This window comes from Vitis vinifera, chromosome 19 (genome assembly GCF_030704535.1).
Source record: "Vitis vinifera cultivar Pinot Noir 40024 chromosome 19, ASM3070453v1".
Taxonomy (NCBI): domain Eukaryota; kingdom Viridiplantae; phylum Streptophyta; class Magnoliopsida; order Vitales; family Vitaceae; genus Vitis; species Vitis vinifera.
In genome coordinates this window covers 120,053-129,556 of record NC_081823.1, presented here as the reverse complement: position 1 = coordinate 129,556, position 9,504 = coordinate 120,053, and positions in this window count along the sequence as shown.

Sequence of the window (9,504 nt, the reverse complement as noted above, 5' to 3'; positions counted from 1 at the left end):
GTCAACCTTGTGCGTATTGTTGCTTCTTTTGAGTGAAAACCCTAGAATTTTTTACGGTGATTTGTTGCGCTTTGACGGTGCTTGCCTTGCGATCTGCAACCTTTGCTTCTTTCTGACATTCGGTACGTATTCTTTGTGCTTTGCTCTTTCCTTTTCTATGCTTTGGCGTTGTTGGTTTGATTTCTGACTTGTTTTGGGCAAATCGCTTGCGACTGTGTGTTGAATGCTGGTGTTTGTTGATTTTCTGGATTTGCTGTGCTTAAACTGTTGCGCTCCTTGTATGCAGGTTTCGGTGCAATCTTGCGCTAAAAAATGTCTTCAAAGAAGAAAGCTACTTCATCTTCCCGCGCCAGCGACGCTCATGAGAAACCTACAGACAGACTGAGCGTAAAGGAGTTCCGGGATCGATTCTGCGTTCCAAATGGCGTGATTGTGGAATTTCTGAATGGGGAGGACATGGTGTCTACTGAGAAAGCAGAACATGATATTGTCGTCTTCTCCAAGGAACAATTCAACGCAGGGCTCCGGTTGCCTCTGCCGGCGTTGTTCAAGGAATTCCTTCATTTCACCAAGATTCCACCCGTCTTCATTCACCCCAATATCGTCCGGGTGCTGATGGGATGCAGCATCATAAACATGCTGTACAACCTTGACCTCACGTTGCTGGAGGTGTTTTTCGTGTATTCGCTGAAGAAGGCGAAAACTGACATCTTCAGCCTGTCCGCGCACCTGCCCTCCCTTCAATTGGTGACGGAACTGCCAGACTCGACGAAGGGAGGGGCGAAGGGACACGTAATGGTCCGGGGTGTGTGGGCGGGGTCGAGGCATCCGGCGAGGCCCTTCTCTCCCAACTATTCCTTAGCGATTCCGGGTAAGTCTGCTTTGCGACTTTTGTCCGGATTTTACCTTGTTGTTTTCTTGTTGATCTCTCCGGATGGTATTCTCAACCTTTGGTGCTGTTAATGTAGGTCCGGAAAAAAGGGGCCACCTCGTGGATTGGGTGGAAAAGGCGTCTTTTGCCTGTCTCAGCAAGTGTTTTGAGATAGACGCCAAGGAGAGGCAGTGCAAGATGCTGCTGACTGCACGGAATCTGATGGTAGTCGTCTGGGAGCCCCAAGAGTATGTCATCAACATTCTTCCCAGGAAGATGCCAAAGGAGGTAGTACCTGGGGAGCATTACACTATGAAAGATCTCCCGATTTACCAGGCGTCAAAAGAGGCTGATGCTGAAAAGCGCCGAGCGCTCCTGGACAATCGGGAGAAGAAGAAAAACGAAGGAACCCTCCGGAAGGCTCCCGGACAGAAACGCGACGCAGATTCTCCTCCAAAGAAAACTCCAGCGAAAAAGAGGAAGCTGATGAAGAATGGGAAGGGAGTGAAGGAGCCCACTCCTCCCAAGGAATTTGCTCCTCCGCCCATTACTCACGAGGCGGAGGTAATGATAGAGGAGCCAGTGAACCTTGCTCCTCATTCCATCTCAAGCGGATCCGGACACGTCGCGGGGCTGAACCACTCAAGCACCTCCTTGGCAGCGGTTGCCCGCCTGGCGAATTTGGCTGAGGAAGCTGCGTCCGCCAATCATCCGGACTCCCGTAATCCGGATGTCGATGCAATTGAAGCCACTTGCGCGGCCCCGATGGAGGAAGCAGGGGCAGAAAACCAGAGTCAGCCCTCTGACGATCTGGACCGCCTGGCTCTCGTTCTGGTGAAGGGGCCACCTTTAAAGAGGCCTCGCTCGGTGCGCAATATGAGGTCTGGACTCTTCGGGCGGCTTCAAGATCGTCAGCAAGAGATCGAAATTAGTTGCGCATCCGCCCAAGACGCTCATCCGGAGGGGGGTGAAGTCGAGATGGCAACTGAGATTCTAGCCGCGCCGGTGATGGTCCCGGATGAGGTTGCACCCGGGGAGACCCATCCGGCCGTAAATGTTGAGGCCCCTCACCCGGAACGAAAGTCACCTTTTGCTGCTTCATCCGGGGGGGAACCTGTTAATGACGCATCTTGCTCCTCCGCTAACTCCTTTAGCTATGCGGAGTTGGAAGATAAGCTGAAACAAATTCCACCCGGCTCGCCTGACATCATGCCCTCAACCAAGATGTTCGAGACGGTGGAAACGGTAAATTGTTTTTTTGTACTTTTTGATTCTTTTGCCATTTTGATGTGTTGTTGTGGTATGATTTATAACTTTGTTTTGCTTATTTGTGTGTCAGCTAGTGAGTGGTCTCCGTGGCATGGCCCAACAACACGATCTCTTTTCTGACCTGCTGCGGACCACTGACTATATGAAGATCTTCGCCTCTCGGCATAAAGAAAGTGAAAACCAGTTGCGTCTGAGACTGGAAGAGGCTGAAGCTAGTTTATCCACCATTCGAGAAGATAATGAAGCCCTTCGGGTGGATTTGGCTGAGGCAAAGAGCCGGGAGGAATCAACAACCTACCGCCTGCATGAGACAGCAGATGAGATGGCCCGGCTGAGGGAGGAGGTGAGGCACCTCCGGACAGAAGTTTCTATCGAAAAGAAACAGAGGGAAGATTTGCAGCTGCGCTTGGTTGCACAAAAAGAGGAGCTAGAACGGGAGTTTGCTACAGAGAGGGAGGAACTTGAAGCAGAATACCAAAAACAAGTGGATGATACGTTCATCTTTGGGTATCGGTGCTGCATGAAGAAGAACGGTATCAAGTGGGACGTGCCTTCAATTCCTCCGGGTGAAGAAAAGAAACTTCATGACAAGCCTGCTTCCTGATAGCTTCTCTTTTTTGCAATTTCTTCTGTAATCTTCTTTCTGTATTTTTGTGGTCCGGAGACCTCTTTGTTCATACATTTATCCACATTAATAAAAATACTTCTTTTTCATTTGCACTTGTCTCTGCTTTTTCATTGATAGTACTGCTTTAAATTAGACACATTCCAAGGTCTAAGCAATGAAGTTCCGTTTAACTTTTGTAAATGATAGGTTCCATTGTCACTTGCCTTAAACACTATATAGGGTCCTTCCCAGTTGGCCTGGAACTTCCCTGCGCCCACTTCAGCAGTGTTTTCAAAAACTTTTCTAAGGACTAGCGTACCATTTTTGAAGCTTCTTGGCCTCACTTTGCGATTGTAATGTGCTGATGCCCTTTGTTGATAATCTGCCATCCGGATGGCCGCGCTTTCCCTCACTTCATCCGTCCAATCCAAATTTCTTCCTAATTCCGTGTTTGCATCACTCTGTTTTGCTGCGTCAGTCCGGATAGTAGGAAGACCTATTTCAATAGGAATGACTGCATCCATTCCATACGCGAGGGCGAAAGGAGTGTTTCCTGTTGGTCGTCCAGGTGTGGTTCGATAGGCCCATAGGACGCCGGGTAGCTCCTCCACCCACTTTCCTTTAGCTTGCTCAAGCCTTTTCTTTAGGGCATTGATTAGGGTCTTGTTTGTGGCTTCTGCTTGCCCGTTACTCTGAGGATATCGCGGTGTGGAGTATGAATTCCGGATGTTTAGCTCCGAACAGAAATTCCTGAATGCAATGCTATCAAATTGTGGACCATTGTCAGCTATGATGGCTTGGGGGATTCCAAAGCGGCAGACAATATTTTTCCATACAAACTTGGTGACATCCTTGTCTTTGATGCTAGCATATGCTTCAGCTTCCACCCACTTACTGAAATAATCTGTGGCAACGAGCAAAATTTTCTTTTGGGCAGGCGCAACCGGGAGAGGTCCCACTATGTCCATGCCCCATTGTGCAAAAGGTCATGGACCTGAGATTGTTTTCAATGTTGTTGATGGCATATGTGGAATAGGAGCATATCGTTGACATTTATCACATTTTTTAACATATGCTGCCGCGTCTTTCTTCATTGTTGGCCAATAATATCCCTGTGAATGGGCTCGATGTGCCAGAGATCGTCCTCCTGAATGATTCCCGCATATTCCTTCGTGTAACTCAGCTAACACATACTGGGCCTTTGAATGCCCTAGGCATCGAAGGTAAGGTCCTGTGAAGGATCGCTTGTAAAGGTGTCCCCCAATCAGAGTGAAACGGGCAGCTTGCACCCGGACTTTGTGTGCCTGTTTGAGATCTTCGGGCAAATTGCCGGTCCGGATATATTCTGTGATGTCATACGTCCATTCTTGGCCATCCGCTTGGTTTGTCTCAATAGTATTGCAGGTGGAAATTTCTGCGACAGAGGGGTTGGGTTGCACGTGTATAGGCAATAGAATGGCTTCTTTGATGGGGAGGGAGGCAGCTATGCCGGCCAAGACGTCAGCGCGCTTATTGTCAGCTCGCTTGATTTTTTCGATTGCCCATTCGGTGAATTGCTGCAAGGTGTCTCTTACTTTAGCTAAGTATCGCGCCATGCGTGCGTCCTTAGCCTCATATTCCTCCTGGACATGCTTTACCACGAGTTGTGAGTCACTGTAGATCCGGAGTTTGGAGACGGATAGAGCAAGGGCGAGGTCCAATCCGGACAAGATGGCTTCATATTCTGCTTCATTGTTAGAGGCAGAGAATCCCAGCCGGATGACTTGCTCCAAATGTTCCCCAGTTGGGGACTGTAATAGAAGCCCGACTCCAGAGCCTGATGAGCGTGAGGCTCCGTCAACTCGCAGAGTCCACCATTCTTTTTTACTTGATTCGTCATGTTGGCTGGGTCTTCGGGAATATTCTAGCACGAAGTCAGCCATTACTTGGCCTTTCATGGCCAATCTGGGTTGGAATTCGATTCCAAATTCGCTTAACTCAATGGCCCATTGCAGCATTCTTCCGGTTAAATCTGGCTTGTGCAGAATGTTGCGAAGGGGCTGGTCAGTTAGTACGATCACTGGATGAGCTTGGAAATAAGGGCGGAGCTTCTAGGCAGCGCTTCGAAGGGCTAAGGCTATTAGTTCCATTTTTGAATATCTGGTTTCTACGTCTGCTAACGCCCTGCTGACGTAGTAGATAGGCTTCTGCTCCTTGGGTGAGGGGCAGTGAAATAGAACGACGCTGATTGCCCATTCTGATACCGTCAGATACATATACAATTTCTCCTTTGGAATGGGGCTGCTCAAGATGGGCGGTTGCGCAAGACAATACTTAATCTTTTCGAAAGCGTTCTGGCAATTGTCCGTCCATCCATGTGCTCCAGCTTTTCGTATTGCCAAAAAGAAGGGTCGCAATTCATCAGTGAAGCGGGCTATAAAACGCCCTAGAGCGACGAGCTTGCCTGTGAGGTGTTGTAGCTCCTTCTTGTTCCTGGGAGGGGGTGTTTCCATGACTGCTTTGACTTGATCCGGGCTGACTTCTATGCCCCTTTGGTTGACCATAAATCCCAGAATTTTGCCAGTACTTACGCCAAAGGCTCATTTAGAAGGATTTAGCTTCATGCCATACTTTCGTAAGAGGTGAAAAACTTCTTGTAAGTGAAGGACATGTTGCTCTCGGGTTTTGCTTTAACCACGATATCATCAATATATACCTCTACCGTGTGGCCTATTAGAGGTTCGAAGATCTTAGTCATTAATCTTTGATAAGTGGCACCAGCATTTTTGAGTCCGAATGGCATGACTTTGTAGCAATAGAGGTCATGTGGCGTTATGAATGCAGTCTTTTCTTCGTCGTCCGGGGACATGGGGATTTGGTGATATCCGGAGAAGGCATCCAAGAAAGAGAGCATCCCTTGCCCGGAAGTGGAATCCACAATCTGATCTATTCGTGGTAAGGGGAAACTGTCTTTTGGACATGCATTGTTGAGATTGGTATAGTCTATACAAACTCGCCACTTTCTTTCTTTTTTGGGTACCACCACTACATTTGCCAACCACTCCGGATAAGAAACTTCTCTGATGAATCCGGTTTCGAGCAATTTGTCGATCTCATTCCGGATGACTTTCTGTCTATCCGGGTGAAAACGCCTAATTTTCTGCCGGACGAGTCTGGCAGTTGAAAAGACGTTAAGCCTGTGAGATGTAATAGAGGGATGAATTCCCTTCATATCAGAATGTGCCCATGTGAAGATGTCACGATTCTGTCTGAGAATGTTTTGCATGCTCTGAGTTTCTTCGGCTGTCATGAGGGAGCTGATGTTTGTAAGGTGAGTGCTTTCCTCCGAAATTTGGATTGTTTGTAAGGGATCTGCTGTCGGGGGATCTTTGTCCGCCGGACCCAATAATTGCTATTGGTCATGTGCAATGCTGGGTTCAGGGGGAGATGCATTCTCCTGGTTGACCCCTGCCTCCCGTGCTATTTGATAGCATTGGCGAGCGGCTAACTGGCTGCCATACAGGTCAATCTGCCCCTCGCTGGTGAGGAAACTCACCATTTGATGATATGTAGAGGGGATGGCTTTCATGTAGTGTAGCCATGTGCGCCCTAAGATGATATTGAAGGATGATAACTCTTGTACCACCGAGAATTGTACGTTGAGAGTGACTGGGCCAGCTTGAACCGGCAGTACAATGTCTCCCAAAGATATAGTTGATGATCCGTTGAATCCGGACAAGATTCGTCCAGGGTTTTCAAGGTCTGTGAGACTGTGTCCCATGTGGCTAGCGACTGATGTTTGTATAAGATCGGCCGAGCTGCTTGGGTCAACCAAGATACGCCGCACATCGAAGTCCCCAATTTCCAAGGACAGGATGAGGGCGTCGCGATGTGGTTGCAGTGTCCGGGTGGGATCTACTGGTGGGAAAATGATTGTCCCATCTATGGGGCGAGGGCCCCCTCCAGTTAGCCCGGGTCGGATGGAATTGATGCGCTCGCGTATTGATGCGGCCCGCAACAATTTTTGTCTCTTTCGCCTAGAGTCGTACTCCTCATCGGATGGACCTCCGTTAATATAGTTTATAACGGCCTTGGGGATAGCTGGGGCCCTAGGGGCTCCGGGGTTGTGATGTTGGGATGCGTCCCTTCCTCCATTATCTGATCGGAGGTATTGCTTTAAATGCCCTGCTTTTATGAGCCTCTCGACTAGAAACTGGAAAGCTCGGCATGTCTCTGTTGTATGACCATGATCCTTGTGGAAGACACATCTCCTACTACAATCCCTTGTGGATGGGTCCGTTCCAATGGGTCTAGGCCATCTGAAGTCGGACAAGCCCTGGATCATTGGGAGAAGTTTCTCATATGATATGGAAAGAGGTGTGAGAGGCGGCATTTCCGGGCGACTTGGCCCTTCCTGCTTTCGGTCAAACGGCTTTGGCCGATCCGGGGGTTTACTATTTCCCTCCGTATTATTTCTAGATGGCCGTCCGGCAACCAAAACTTGCTGGGTGGCTGCACGTACGTCATCTTCGAGCATTGAATATTTTTTGGCGCGCCTGAATAAGTCATCCATTGTTGTAGGAGGTTTTTTAGCCAGTGATTCGAAAAATGGAGTGCCTGGACAGATGCTTCGCTTGAAGATCTGTAGGACAGCATCCATACTACAAGCCTCTACTTGAAGCACGGCCTGGCCAAATCGCTTCACGAATTCCCTCAAGGATTCGTTATCTTGCATTTTTATGTTCTGCAGGGTGCTGATATTTTGCTTGTGTCGTGCGGAGCACAAGTATTGTCCCACGAAAGCTTCGGACAGGTCCCTGAAATTGCCAACAGAGTTGGGAGGTAGGCGATGAAACCATGAGAGAGCCTGTCCTTGTAAGCTGGCGGGAAATACTTTGCATAGTAGTGCATCGTTGCCAATATCGAGCGTCATAAGCTGTCGATAATGCATAATGTGATCAAAGGGATCGTTGGTTCCATCGTATGTGGAAAACTTTGGTATGAGGAATCCCCTTGGGGGCTCGTAATTAATGATATGGGAGCAGAAAGGCGTGGAGAGCATGTCATCCAGCCTTTTGTTGATGGAGCCAATGGGTGGCTCGTTTGGGATGTTTCTCCCAGTTGGTTGTTCCGCTGGGTGCGAATGAACGTTCCGCATCACGGGGGTGACTACGGGGTCACGATGCGGGTGAACGTTTTGCACCATAGGGGTGGCCATGGGGCCAGGGCGTGGTGCCCAGGTTGTGGCCATTGGTGGCCTTGATCTTCCAGGCTCTTGTGGGCCTAGCCTTGCGCGCATCGAATTTGACAACTGAGATTTTTTATCACGTTGTCTTTTTGCTGAAAAGTGAGTAGAATCTGAGCTTTCCTCACGGGGGACTCGAGGCATAGGCGTGCGTGGCTCATGAGGCCTCACGTTGCATGCTCCTGGGATAGCCCCTGTTGTCCCAGGATATATTGATTCCGGTTCTTGCTGAGGCCTTGAGTTTGCTACTTGGCCTCTTGAATGCTGACGTCGAGGAGGCCCTGATGTTGAAGCTTGGATGTGTAATACAACGTTTTCTTCTCTCAATCTCTCTGTCTCCTGGAGGAGAGCTTTTAGTTGTCGTTCGCTTGCCAACTGTCTTCTTTCGATGGTTTGACGCCATTCAAAATTATCATCCACTCCTTTACCAGATGATTGGCTTCGGGAAGGTGTAGCCATCTTTTTTAGTGACTGAATCAAAGTAAAAAGTTTCCCACAGACGGCGCCAATGTTGATACCTCGCTTTCCTGGGCTTCCACGTAGTTGCCAAATGGATGGAGACGCGATCTCAACACACAAAGGTTCTTGATTCAGCCGTTATACCTGCAAAAAGGCATCCGGACAGGGTGTCCGGACGCACCCTCCGATGGTTTTGTTAGCCATGGCTAGAAAGGGAGATATAAACCAGTTGGCCTTTTACTAGGTCTCACTTTCTTACCTTCTTCTTCATGCGAAGGTTCATATATAGTGCCAGGAGTACTGTTCCTCTCATTAATGGCGAGGAGATATTTTATGTTTGTCATGATGACATTCGGAGGCAGCATGGTCATCGCCACCCTACTGGCGGCTGTCAGAAACCGTGGTAAGTGATGCTGCTGTGTAGAGGTCGTGGGAAGTGACTTGTTGTCACCTCAACTCGTCTTTTCACTCTGCAGGTGATGGGACGTGGGCTATGGCTGGTTGTTGTGATAGCGTGTAAGACTCGCTATACTTTAGTCAATGGTCCGGACCATTGTATCCGGACGGCCTATGTTGATCATCCGGATGCATTGTGTAAATCGTCCGGATGATATGCTTATAAGTGCCGTTTGATCTTCCTTGAGGTAGTCCTTGATCATCCGGATGTATTGTGTAAGTCGTCCGGATGATGTGCTTATAAGTGTCGTTCGATCTTCCTTGAGGTAGTTCGGAAAAGCGTGCCATGTGTGCTTTATGAGAAGGTCCGGATGAAGATGACCCGGATGACAATGCGTGCCACGTGTCACTGTAAGATGCGTGCCACGTGTCTCGGAGGGAGGGGTCCCTACAATGGGGTCATTGATTCTTGAACGGCTTAATCATAGACTGGTTCAAAACAAATTATCAAACTAGATTTTCAAAATATTGGTAAATATTTTGTTCAACTATTTAAACGACTTTAACTTGATTCAGTAAACCTAGGTTAATTTATTTGTATTTATATCATGTTAATGTCAAAATTAGCCCCACTTTTTATTTATTTATTAGGATAGCATTTACATTGAAAAATACTCT